The sequence below is a fragment of the Rattus norvegicus genome, chromosome X (genome assembly GCF_021556685.1).
Source record: "Rattus norvegicus strain SHRSP/BbbUtx chromosome X, alternate assembly SHRSP_T2T, whole genome shotgun sequence".
Lineage (NCBI taxonomy): Eukaryota > Metazoa > Chordata > Mammalia > Rodentia > Muridae > Rattus > Rattus norvegicus.
Genome location: NC_141554.1, coordinates 84425235 through 84439530, shown reverse-complemented (window position 1 = coordinate 84439530; position 14296 = coordinate 84425235). Strand labels below are relative to the sequence as shown.

At 38.6% G+C, this 14296-nt stretch overlaps 1 non-coding gene across 1 annotated transcript; it reads right to left on the bottom strand.

The window, feature by feature from the left end:
- Positions 1 to 705: 705 nt before the first annotated feature.
- Positions 706 to 778, bottom strand: Trnar-ccu9 (transfer RNA arginine (anticodon CCU) 9). The gene has a single exon. It is a non-coding gene; the product is annotated as a tRNA-Arg (tRNA).
- Between the last annotated feature and the right edge of the window lie 13518 nt (positions 779 to 14296).

Sequence of the window (14296 nt, the reverse complement as noted above, 5' to 3'; positions counted from 1 at the left end):
ATATGAGACTGAGCACAAATGCATTTCCATGACATTTAATTAGATTGGGTTTGAATAGTATATTAACTTTTGGTTCTATATAAGGTCTTCTATTTCATAAATATAAATTGTAGTGCTTTGTAAGTACATTAGAATCTATAACTTATATAAATTATTTAAATTTTAAAAATATCTCTAAATATTGTTCTAAAACTAACAGTATTTTCCTTAAAATGACAGAATTTATTGCAGTATGTTCTATTTTATTTAATTTTTTCACGTTTTCCCATATTATTGTTCCAAGTTTAAAGGAATCTAGACCTAATATCTTCTTCCCATAAGATTATATAATGCTCTTAGTCCATGTTTTATCTATGTGTTATTGTAGACTTAGCAACTGGAATTAAGTTAGATAACCTTCAGTACATCCAGTTGGGCTGACTAGTTTTATGTGAACTTGACACAGGTTAGGGTCCTCTTTAACTGGAAGAATGTATAAAAGACAATACTCCAATACTCTCTCCCAAAGACATTCAATTTGTTTACTCAGCTCTTTAAAGTAAACTAAGAAATAAGTCAGAAAAATTCAAATACATACCCTAATAGATACTGCACAAATTTTGATGAAAAACTCTTAACTTTAGGAGGTAATATTGGGTTGGTAGACTGCACAAGTTTCAGCAAAATCTACTCTTAACACGAAAGTACAAGGTAAACACAAACTTACACCCCAGGTGGGACTCGAACCCACAATCCCTGGCTTAGGAGGCCAGTGCCTTATCCATTAGGCCACTGGGGTTAACACAGCAGTTGGTGTTCAAACAGGACTCTAATATGTCTGCCATTAGCGAGGCCCAACAAGCAGTGGAGTCAGATACAGATACTCAACCAATGGACAGAACCCTGTGGTTGAATTAGGGAAAAGCTCGAAGAAACTGAGGAAGAGAGTGTTTCAGAGCTATATGAGGCTGAGCACAAATGTGTAGGAAGACCAGCAGTCTCAACTAACCTAGACCCCTGCCGAGATCTCTCAGACACTGAGATACACTAGCTGGTGCGAGGCCCCTGACACATATACAACAGAGGACTGCCTTACCTGGCCTTAGTGAGTGAAGATGCACCTAATCCTCCAGAGACTTGAGACACCAGGAGTCAGGAGTCCTGGCTGAGTAGGGTGGGGTGAAGGGGTGGGGACATCCTCTTCTAAACCGGGGAGGGGGGAGGAAGCGGGGGTAGGGGGGAGGGAGAAGGCGGGGAAGGGGAAGGTGTATGGGATGCAGTCATGCGGACCAGGAGGGGGAATAGTGACTGGACTCTAAAAAGATATTACAATAATAATAATAATAATAATAATAATAATAATAATAATAGATCTGTGCTACAGCTGATCACCATAGAAACATCTGCTAGCAAGAGTCATGTAGAAAGTCTAGATTTTTCTCCTTTTCTGTGCTGTACAGCACTACAAAAACCCTATCAGGATTATTTCAGTACAGGTGGAATGGAGTTTCATTTCCTGCTAATCTATGATGACAATTCACTCTGTTTAGCCCACTTAGCGAGATGAAATTCTATACTACCATTCAAATCTTGCATCGATGAGAAGCAACCTCATACCCAAAGGATGGGTAATTTTAGGGAAGAGATTGTGAAGAGACAGGTTTTCCACCCTCAACCAGCAGTGATGAGGCAATCCCACCTCTCTTTTTGGTCTTAGAGAATGTTGCATGTGGACTATTCAAATCCCACTCTAGCTAGTGTGGTAGATGTGTGTGAAGGATTGGAAGAACTGTGAATTTTTTTTACATTCAGAACTTTACTTTGTGTGTCTTTATGTATGTATATGTATGGATGCTCACATGCATCACCATATTTGTGTGAGTTGGTTCTTCTCTTTGTCCGTGTATATTCCAAGGATTGAACTGAGGTTGTAAGGCTGGATGGCAGGTGTCTTTATTTTTTAAGACAGCTCACCAGTTCAAGCACTCTACTCGTTACTCCTAAAGAGTACTCTTGAGGATTGCCTTTTCTGTGGAACTCATAAGAGGCTAGAGGGTGTGGAGAAAGGGAGGAAGGGACTGGAGAGATAGCTCAGTGGTTAAGAGAACTGACTGTTTGTCCAGGGTTCCTGAATTCAATTCCCAACAACCACATGGTGGTTCACAACCATCTGTAGTGGGATGTGATGCCCTCTTCTGGTGTGTCTGAAGACAGCTACAGTGTGCTCATATACATAAAATAAATAAATAAGTCTTTTTTTATTTTTTTAATTTATTTTTATTTTTATTTTTTTTATTAACTTGAGTACTTCTTATTTACATATTGATGTTATTCCCTTTCCCAGTTTCCGGGAAAACATCCCCCTAATCCCTCCCCCTCCCCTTCTTTATGGGTGTTCCCCTCCCCATCCTCCCCCCCTTGCCTCCCTCCCCCCAACAATCAAGTTCACTGGGGGTTCAGTCTTAGTAGGAGGAAGGGCTTCCCCTTCCACTGGTGATCTTATTAGGATATTCATTGCTACCTATGAGGTCAGAGTCTAGGGTCAGTCCATGTATAGTCTTTAGGTAGTGGCTTAGTCCCTGGAAGCTCTGGTTGCTTGGCATTGTTGTTCATATGGGGTCTCGAGCCCTTTCAAGCTCTTCCAGTTCTTTCTCTGATTCCTTCAACGGGGCTCCTATTCTCAGTTCAGTGGTTTGCTGCTGGCATTCGCCTCTGTGTTTGCTGTATTCTGGCTGTGTCTCTCGGGAGAGATCTACATCCTGCTCCTGTCGGTCTGCACTTCTTTGCTTCATCCATCTTGTCTAATTGGATGGCTGTATATGTATGGGCCACATGTGGGGCAAGCGCTGAATGGGTGTTCCTTCTGTGTCTGTTTTAATCTTTGCCTCTCTATTCCCTGCCAAGGGTATTCTTGTTCCCCTTTTAAAGAAGGAGTGAAGCATTCACATTTTGATCATCCGTCTTGAGTTTCATTTGTTCTAGGCATGTAGGGTAAATCAAGCATTTGGGTTAATAGCCACTTATCAATGAGTGCATACCATGTGTGTTTTTCTGTGATTGGGTTACCTCACTCAGGATGATATTTTCCAGTTCCGACCATTTGCCTACGAATTTCATAAAGTCATTGTTTTTGATAGCTGAGTAATATTCCATTGTGTAGATGTACCACATTTTCTGTATCCATTCCTCTGTTGAAGGGCATCTAGGTTCTTTCCAGCTTCTGGTTAGTATAAATAAGGCTGCGATGAACATAGTGGAGCACGTGTCTTTTTTATATGTTGGGGCATCTTTTGGGTATATGCCCAAGAGAGGTATAGCTGGATCCTCAGGCAGTTCAATGTCCAATTTTCTGAGGAACCTCCAGACTGATTTCCAGAATGGTTGTACCAGTCTGCAATCCCACCAACAATGGAGGAGTGTTCCTCTATCTCCGCATCCTCGCCAGCATCTGCTGTCACCTGAGTTTTTGATCTTAGCCATTTTCACTGGTGTGAGGTGAAATCTCAGGGTGGTTTTGATTTGCATTTCCCTTATGACTAAAGATGTTGAACATTCCTTTAGGTGTTTCTCAGCCATTCGGCATTCCTCAGCTGTGAGTTCTTTGTTTAGCTCTGAACCCCATTTTTTAATAGGGTTATTTGTCTCCCTGCGGTCTAACTTCTTGAGTTCTTTGTATATTTTGGATATAAGGCCTCTATCTGTTGTAGGATTGGTAAAGATCTTTTCCCAATCTGTTGCTTGCCGTTTTGTCCTAACCACAGTGTCCTTTGCCTTATAGAAGCTTTGCAGTTTTATGAGATCCCATTTGTCGATTCTTGATCTTAGAGCATAAGCCATTGGTGTTTTGTTCAGGAAATTTTTTCCAGTGTCCATGTGTTCCAGATGCTGCCCTAGTTTTTCTTCTATTAGTTTGAGTGTATCTGGTTTGATGTGGAGGTCCTTGATCCACTTGGACTTAAGCTTTGTACAGGGTGATAAGCATGGATCGAGCTGCATTCTTCTACATGTTGACCTCCAGTTGAACCAGCACCATTTGCTGAAAATGCTATCTTTTTTCCATTAGATGGTTTTGGCTCCTTTGTCAAAAATCAAGTGACCATAGGTGTGTGGGTTCTTTTCTGGGTCTTCAATTCTGTTCCATTGGTCTATCTGTCTCTGTAGCAATACCATGCAGTTTTTATCACTATTGCTCTGTAATACTGCTTGAGTTCAGGGATAGTGATTCCCCCAGAAGTCCTTTTATTGTTGAGGATAGTTTTAGCTATCCTGGGTTTTTTTTTTTATTCCAGATGAATTTGCAAATTGTTCTGTCTAACTCTTTGAAGAATTGGATTGGTATTTTGATGGGGATTGCATTGAATCTGTAGATCGCTTTTGGTAAAATGGCCATTTTTACTATATTAATCCTCCCAATCCATGAGCATGGGAGATCTTTCCATCTTCTGAGGACTTTTTCAATTTCTTTCTTCAGAGTCTTGAAGTTCTTATTGTACAAATCTTTTACTTGCTTGGTTAAAGTCACCCCGAGGTACTTTATATTATTTGGGTCTATTATGAAGGGTGTCGTTTCCCTAATTTCTTTCTCGGCTTGTTTCTCTTTTGTGTAGAGGAAGGCTACTGATTTATTTGAGTTAATTTTATACCCAGCCACTTTGCTGAAGTTGTTTATCAGCTTTAGTAGTTCTCTGGTGGAACTTTTGGGATCACTTAAATATACTATCATATCATCTGCAAATAGTGATATTTTGACTTCTTCTTTTCCGATCTGTATCCCCTTGACCTCCTTTTGTTGTCTGATTGCTCTGGCTAGAACTTCAAGAACTATATTGAATAAGTAGGGAGAGAGTGGGCAGCCTTGTCTAGTCCCTGATTTTAGTGGGATTGCTTCAAGTTTCTCTCTATTTAGTTTAATGTTAGCAACTGGTTTGCTATATATGGTTTTTACTATGTTTAGGTATGGGCCTTGAATTCCTATTCTTTCCAGGACTTTTATCATGAAGGGGTGTTGAATTTTGTCAAATGCTTTCTCAGCATCTAATGAAATGATGCAGAGAACTGTTTATCTGGTCTGTCCCTTCTTGTTCAGGTGGTGTCTCAGGCGCAGGGGTCCTGCCGCTCCTGGACCCTCCCCCACGGGAACCCAGAGGCCTTATACAGTTTCCTCTTGGGCCAGGGATGTGGGCAGGGGCGGGCAGTGTTGGTGGTCTCTTCTGCTCTGCAGCCTCAGGAGTGCCCACCTGACCAGGCGGTGAGGTCTCTCTCCCACGGGGTTTGGGAGCAGAGAGCTGCTGTGGGCCGGGATCCGCGGGTTTGGGACTCCAGGTAAACACAGGAAGTGCCCAGTCCTAGAGGAATTTTGCCTCTGTGTGTCCTGAGTTCACCAGGCAGGTCCCTTGCAGCAGAAAAGTTGGTCTTACCTGTGGTCCCGAGGCTCAAGTTTGCTCGTGGGGTGCTGCGTATGAGCTCTCCGTGGCGGCAGCAACCAGGAAGATCTGCGCCGCCCTTTCCGGTTTGCCAGAATTTTATTGAGTGTTTTTGCGTCGATATTCATAAGAGAAACTGGTCTGAAGTTCTCTTTCTTTGTTGGGTCTTTGTGTGGTTTAGGTATAAGAGTAATTGTGGCTTCATAGAAGGAATTCGGTAGTGCTCCATCTGTTTCAATTTTGTGGAATAGCTTGGATAATATTGGTATGAGGTCTTCTATTAAGGTCTGATAGAATTCTGCACTCAACCCGTCTGGACCTGGGCTCTTTTTGGTTGTGAGACCTTTAATGACTGCTTCTATTTCCTTAGGAGTTATGGGGTTGTTTAACTGGTTTATCTGTTCCTGATTTAGCTTCGGTACTTGGTATCTGTCTAGGAAATTATCCATTTTTTTCCAGATTTTCCAGTTTTGTTGAATATAGGTTTTTGTAGTAGGATCTGATAATTTTTTTTAATTTCCTCTGAATCTGTAGCTATGTCTCCCTTTTCATTTCTGATTTTGTTAATTTGGACACACTCTCTGTGTCCTCTCGTTTGTCTGGCTAAGGGTTTTATCTATCTTGTTGATTTTCTCAAAGAACCAACTTTTGGTTCTGTTGATTCTTTCTATGGTCCTTTTTGTTTCTACTTGACTGATTTCAGCTCTGAGTTTGATTATTTCCTGCCTTCTACTCCTCCTGGGTGTATTTGCTTCTTTTTGCTCTAGAGCTTTTAGGTGTGCTGTCAAGCTGCTGAAATATGCTCTTTCCTGTTTCTTTCTGCAGGCACTCAGCGCTATGAGTTTTCCCCTCAGCACAGCTTTCATTGTGTCCCATAAGTTTGGGTATGTTGTACCTTCATTTTCATTAAATTCTAAAAAGTTTTTAATTTCTTTCTTTATTTCTTCCTTTTCGAAGTTATCTTGAGTAGAACATTGTTCAATTTCCATGTATATATGGGCTTTCTGTTGTTTTTGAAGACCAGCCTTAATTTGTGGTTATTTTATTGGATGCATGAGATTATTTCTATCTTCCTGTATTTGTTGTAGCCTGTTTTGTGACTGATTATATGGCTTATTTTGGAGAAAGTACCATGTGGTGCTGAGATAAGATATATCTTTTGTTTTAGGATGAAATGTTCTATAAATATCTTTTAAGTCTCTTTGGTTCATAACTTCTGTTAGTTTCTCTATGTCTCTGTTTAATTTATGTTTCCATTGATGAGAGTGGAGTGTTACAATCTCTTACTATTATTGTGTGAGGAGCAATGCGTGATTTGAGCCTCAGCAACGTTTCTTTTATAAATGTAAGTTCCCTTGAATTTGGAGCATATATATTTAGGATTTAGAGTTCATCTTGGTTGATTTTTCCTTCGATGAATATGAAGTGACCTTCCTTATATTTTTGATGACTTTTGGTTGAAAGTCGATTTTATTCGATATTACAATGGCAATTCTAGCTTGTTTCTTGGGACCATGTGCTTGAAAAGTTGTTTTCCAGTCTTTCACTCTGAGGTAGTGTCTGCCTTTGTCTGTGAGGTATATCTTTTGTTTACAGCAAAATTCTGGGTCCTCTTTACATATCCAGTCACTTAATCAATGTCTTTTTTGGGGGGAGGGGAGAAATTGAGTCCATTGATGATAGGCGATATTAAGGAATGGTGATTGTTGCTTCCTGTTATTTTCGTTGTTAGAGGTGGATTTCTATGTGTGTGTCTCTTCTTCTTCTTCTTCTTCTTCTTCTTCTTCTTCTTCTTCTTCTTCTTCTTCTTCTTCTTCTTCTTCTTCTTCTTTTTTTGTAAGGAGAGTTCTTTCTTGCTTTTTCTAGGGTGTATTTTCCCTCCTTGTGTTGGAGTTTTCCATCTATTATCCTTTGTAGGGCTGGATTTGTAGAAAGATAATGTGTAAATTCGGTTTTGTCATGGAATATCTTATTTTCTCCATCTATGTTGATAGTAGCCTATGCTGGCATTTTTGTTCTCTTAGTGTCTGTGTTACATCTTTCCAGGATATTCTGGCTTTCATAGTCTTCGATGAGAAGACTGGTGTAATTCTGATAGGTCTGCCTTTATAAGTTACTGGACCTTTCTCCCTTACTGCTTTTAATATTCTCTCTTTGTTTTGTGTGTTTTGTTTTTTGACTATTATATGACAGGAAGAATTTCTTTTCTTGTCCTATCTATTTGGAGTTCTGTAGTCTTCTTGTATGTTTATGGGCATCTCTTTCTTTAGGTCAGGGAAGTTTTCTTCTATAATTTTGTTGAAGATATTTACTGGCCCTTTAAGATGGGAGTCTTCACTCACTTCTATACCTCTTATCCTTAGGTTTGATCTTCTCATTGTGTCCTGGATTTCCTGGATGTTTTCAGCTAGGAGCATTTTGGGTTTTGCATTATGTTTGACCATTGTGCCAATGTTTTCTGTCCCTGAGATTCTCTTTTCTGTCTCTTGTATTCTGTTTGTGATGCTTGCATCTGTGACTCCTGATCTCTTCCCTAGGTTTTCTATCTCTAAGCTTGTCTCTCTTTGTGCTTTCTTAGTTGTTTCTATTTCCAATTCTAAATCCTAGTTTGTTTTGTTCAATTCCTTCACCTGTTTCGCTGTGTTTTCATGTAATTCTTTAAGGGATTTTTGTGTTTCCTCTTTAAGAGCTTCTATTTGTTTACTTGTTGTCCTGTATTTCTTTAAGGGAGTTGTTTATGTCCTTGTTAAAGTCATCCATCATCATACAATATGATTTTATATTTAAATCTTGTTTTTCCAGTGTGTTTGGATATCCAGTATTTGCTTTGGTAGGACAGCTGGCCTCTGATGATTCCAAGTAGTCTTGATTTCTGTTGCTTAGGTTCTGTGCTTGCCTCTTGCCATCAGGCTGTGTCTGTTTTTGGCTTGTCTTGATGTCTCTGACAGTGGCTTGATCCTCCTGTAGGCCTGTGTGTCAGCACTCTTGTAGGCCCATTTTCTTTCAACCTGATCTGGAAACAGAGAGCTCTGCTCTCAGGTGTGTATGCACTCCTGGCGACTGGCTTTCAGCTCTCAGTGCAGGCAGGAACATAAAGTGTCCTGTCCCTGACTGGTCTTAGGTCCTTGTGCCCAGGGGGCACAGATGGGACTAGGGGATTTTCTCTTGGGTCGGGAATGTGGGCAGGGAGCAGTCTCCTCTGAGTTCTCTGGAGTTTCTGCACTTCTGAGGATCCAGCTCTTTCCCCCACAGGATTTGGGTACAGAGAGCTGTGTGACTGGTTCAGTTTGGTTCCTGCTGCTGACTGTTCCTATAGTTCCTTATCGAGAGGCACTATGCAGTTTCCTCTTGGGCCAGGGATGTGGAAGCGGCAGGCAGAAGTGGTGGACTGTCCTGCAGTCTCAGGTTTGTCCGAACTTCTGTGTGTTCAGCTCTCTCCCCAACATGATTTGGTGGCAGGGCGCTGTTGGATCAGTTCAGATCAGTTCCCCGGCACAGCCAGGTACTGTAAGTCCTCATTTTTCCTTCTATGCGAAGGTTCAGTATAGTTTTTCCTCAATAATCTATTTTCCTGCAAATGTCCTAATTTTGTTTCTCTTCACAGCTAAATAATATTCAATTGTATAAATTACACTGTGCATATGTAGTATGTTTTCATTATTCATTTATCCCTTGTTGGTCATAGAGCCTTATTCTATTCCTTATCTATTATGAATATAGTAGCATTGAAAATTGTTGAGCAAGTAGTAGTATACAGAATTTTTTGGGTCTATGCCCAGGAGCAGTAAAATTGTGTCATATTGCAATTGTATTTTAAGTTTTCTTAGAAATTTCCTAATGGGCTGAATGAACTTTGCACTCACTCCAACAATGAATACAGGTCCCTCTTTCCCCACATTCACACCAGTACTTGTTGTCACTTGATTTATTTATAATAGCTATGCTGATTGGGGAAAGATGTAATCTCCGAGTAGTTTTTACTTGCATATATCAGATGTTTAATGATGTTCAACATGTTTATAATCTACTATGTTATGATTGAATTAATTATAAAATATTTAAATTAAAAACATTTATAGGGAGATACCCTATAAGGCTAGATAATGGTACACTTGGGAGATGTACGTAATTAAAGAAAACTCCCAGTGCCAGGTGTGGGATCCTTCCTTACGTACTTACTGTAGGTTCTCTTCTAAGATCATTACTTCGTTATTCCCAGGTCGTTGGCTAGGTTTCCAGTTCTAAGCATGATTCCCTCCTCCTTTGTTGAATAATCCCTGTGTTTAATGAGATTTTTTTTTGGTTATCAAACTAACCACCCCCAAATAATACTGGCAGCTTTCTCCCTGTTTACTGTCTTTCAAAGTGCCAGAAGGTGCTATCCAGACTTCAGAGGGAAGGAAGGCAGCAACAATATACTACAACTGTGAAATACTACCAACTACAATACCATCCTGTCATGCAAGTTGTGTACACTTGTTTGGTATTATAACAACAGTTATTGGATTCAAGGGTCACTCCACAGGAGGGAATCAATACCTGGTCAAAGCCCTATAAACCAGGTCAAAAACCCATGGCTGTGGACGTCAAACACCTCCTGGGAGGTGAGGAATGGCAATTAATATGGTTGCTTAGATAAATTGACATATCATCACAATTACCTTGTAAATATGTATATTTATATTCAGACAAATGCTATTGTCATACTTCATCAGAGTACGGCTTCCAGTGAATTCATATACACATGGCTGCTAGAAGTTCTGAGAGTAAATGACAATAATGAGTGTTCACCTCAATGCCAGACATTTATGCAATACCTTGTATGACTTAGGAAACACTGTGAAAGAATGGAACACTGTGTAAGAATGAACTGAAGGAATAAAAGAGACCAAAGATGTATAGAACAGCTGGGAAAAAGTAACTCTGCCTAAGACAAGACACGGATACACAATCATGAACTCATGGTTTGCTGGTGGTGGAAATGTATAAGAACAAATCTGTCAACAGTTAAGCGTGGAAGATATGAGGTAGAGGCTTAGGGAGTACTACCTTTTAATGCTGAATTATTGGTTATTGATTAATTCAGAGAGAGCTGGAGTCATTGTCATCAGATGAATAACCACTGCTAAGGCTACCAAGTGTCAATGCATTGTTCCAAACTCATGGTCACACAGATGGCTTTGGTTCAACTTGGTGTGTCACATAACAAAAAGAAATAAATATGGTAAAGGATCAAATATACATAACATTTTTAAAGAAAATTAACTTGAAAACTACACAAAAAATTGACTTTGTCAACAGGATAGAGAGGCAAACTACATGTTGTGTCAAGTAATTAATTCACATATCTAGCCAGGGTCTAATGCTCAGAATATGTAAAGAACTTTCAAAATACAACCAAGTGATTCTAAAACAACAGCAGCAGCAGCAACAACAACAACAACAACAGCAACAAGAAACAGACAAAAAGAATGAGGAAACATTTTACTGAAGTGGATAGAGAGATCGATGATAAGAATAGGAAATTGTATTCATTATCCTTAATCATCAGGGAAATGCAACTGGAGTCCCAATGACACAGCACTGCACATACCTACCTACAAGTATAGCAGGAATAGAATGGTAACATGCAAACCAACTGTTGCAAATACATCACTGGTAGAAATATAAGACTGCACAGGCACTCAAAAGTACTTTCCAAATTCTTAAAGATCAAAAATAACTACCATTTGACCTAGTCATTATATTACTATGGATTTAACCCACTGAAATGAAAACATACAGAAAAAATTCTGTACAGAAAAACTTACAACAATCTCTTTCACAGTCATTCGACAATCAGAAACAAACTTGATGTCATTCAGTAGGTGAACTGTTAAACTAGTATACATTCATATGGAATACTACTTAGCAATGAAAAGAAGTGAAACGATGCATTAAATTGTAATGGATTTCCAGAAAATTATGCTGAAAGCAAAAGCAAATTACAAAAGTTTCTATATTGTATGATTATATTAATAAAACATTTTTTAAATGACAAAATCATAGACATGTAAAATTCTGGATTTTGAGCAGTAAGGAGCAATAGTGAAGTTGGTTCAGCTGTCAAAGAAGAACACAAGTGATACTGCACTGGCTGAAGAGTATATCAGTGACAGTAGCCTGGCTATAATAATGTCCTCCAATGTGGTAAGTGTATGTTGTATTTCTGTGCACATAAAATGACATTCTATAATCATCTCAAAGCATTTAATTAAAAACTGACAGTAATATGAAATTGCATAATTTATAAAATCAGCATCAGAGATTATTTATACAGGTGATATAATCCACACAAGGTCAATACTGGTTAAGATAGCTATTGAGAATTTCCCAACTTGCATTACTAGCTTATCATAATTTTTAATGAACAAAAGACTGTCATATTTCTGCTCCTTAGAGAACAGGCTTACAGTTCACTGGAAAGTTCAAAGGTCAGTATGGAAAAAAAGACTAATGTTATCAACATGTTTTCTTGGCTGTATTGCTCTTTCCTCCTTAACATAAGAAAAACAAAGGAGTGAAAAAGTACTACAAAATTAGAAGGGATCAATTCATGTGTTATTATAACAAAGTTCTTTTCTGAGTAAAAAAAAAACTGCTTTAAATTTGGAAGTTGAGAGTATATTCAGCCCTGATTGAAAAGCAAAATTCATTGCAATGCACAATTAAAATGAGAAGGTCCTCACCACTTTACATCCATTGCCCTGGCTTCTAAGATCAGCTTTCTCAGGAATCCATTTTATCTTCCTAATTCCTCACTCAAGCTAACACTTAATCTCTTCCTATTTCTCTGACTAAATCATCAGTTCCCTGTTCTATTCTCATTAAACAGCTGATTAACTTGATAAATGTACCCCTGTAATTTGTTTCACTCCAGCTCTCACTTCTACTTCAGCCTTAATAACATTTGCATTTCAAGCATCTTGTGTGGCCATTGGAAGACCTTTTTTTTCTTTTTGTTAAGGAGCAGATTTTCCCATTTTTTTCCTCTGTCATTCCATTGCACAAAGTATGCAGCCATTGTTTATGAGTAAGACTGTCTGAAAATCATTATCTGAGGCTTCCAGGTACCACAGAAAGTAGCTGAGGTACCATTTGCCTCTAGCAAACTTCAATACTGAAGAAGTATACCAGATCATTATTCTCCAGGTCCTTTCCTCTGACTGCTTGCCTCCTAGAATGCTTGCAAAGTTCGAGCTGCTAAAAAGCCTTAATGAGGTGAGGATATATGGGAAGTCGATGGAATCTGTTATTTCAAGACAAGATATACACATGAAAACTGCACTTGTTTTGCTTATACCCTTTGCTCAGAGTCTGTGGAGGCCAGATCTCAGATTGTTTTTGATGAATGCCTTAAAGCAGTGGGATTGCTAGCATATCACTCTGTAATCAGCAATTTTTAGTGTTTTTTTTTCCCAGAAGATTTTATAAAGTAAGATATATAATGTATAGAGAAATCTGCTCAAAATGTTCTCATTAGATATGGGCTCAAATGTCAATTTGTATTTTCTTGGATGCATCAGGACTAAAAAACATGACAGCTTCAGATTAAAAATTAACTGAGTACTGTTTTGAAAGTAGGAAAAATAATATATTGTGAGACAGGACATATTCAAAGAAATTGATACTGAAATGCTGTAAGCAGGAGTTTTGGATGAGAAGGAACCTTCAAACAAAAACGTCAGACACTTGAGATGTATAGTTGAAATGATGACTTTGTAAGTGATTTTTATATGCTAGGTACAAATTCAAGAGCTTTATGTTCACACACACATTTAAATGACATGGCATCTCTATAAACTAGGAATACTTATGTTTACATATTTTTCTAAAACTAAAACCATATTTTAGAACCCCCCCAAAATCATCTTGGGTCACACAGTTTATGAAAAATTAAGCTAACTAAATTGAATTTTCTTAGATATCAATGTTTTTGCATATATGTAATTACCCTCCACATGACTGCCTTCATTTGGTCCTATGATAGAATATAAAAGACACAAAAGTATTTTCCAAACAGAGAAAACCTGAGTAATTTCTTAAAGGCAAAAGAAACTCCTGTGAACGTGTGTGTGTGTGTGTGTGTGTGTGTGTGTGTGTGTGTGTGTGTGTGTGTGTGTTATGTCGGGAAGGAGAGAACAATCTCATACTGAGATGGCTGTTAGTCCCCAGTGTGCTACCAGACTACATAGTCCGCATTTTCCTCTTTCTCCTTCCAGAAAGAAAGAGTAAGGGTACTGTTTGTTTATCCTAGTAAAAGGGAGAGCCTAATAAAATGTTAGGGATTGGCTCTTAAGCAAGATTTTAGAGCTAAAATATCCCTAAATTCTAACCTAGGAGTATAGCTCAGTGGTAAGAGTACTGACCTAGTATATATGAGGCTCAGAATTCAATTTGTTGTGCAAACAACAACAACAACAACAACAACAACAACAACAACAGCAACAACAACAACCTCACTAAGACTTTAACAAGGCAGTGTTGTTGTTGTTGTTGTTTTTTCCATTTAATAAGGTACGTATTATTCCCTAAATTACACGAGAAACAGATATTCAGAAAGGTCCTTTTTCTTGGTGCCCTGAAGATCTACTCTTGTTATTATTAAAGAAGAGAAAAGAAATTCAGGAGATGAGGATATGAAAGGATAATGGGATGCTGGGTGATGATGTTGATGTAACTAATTTGCTTGCTTGGAGAAAAAAAATCACAAAGAAATCTGTTATGTTATGTAATACACACACACACACACACACACACACACACACACGCAGGAAATACCTCTTGTCACTGAAATTGTCTGAAGAAAAAGTACCTTCTTTTCAAAGGTTAAATGGTTTTCCTGGTTTTTGGTC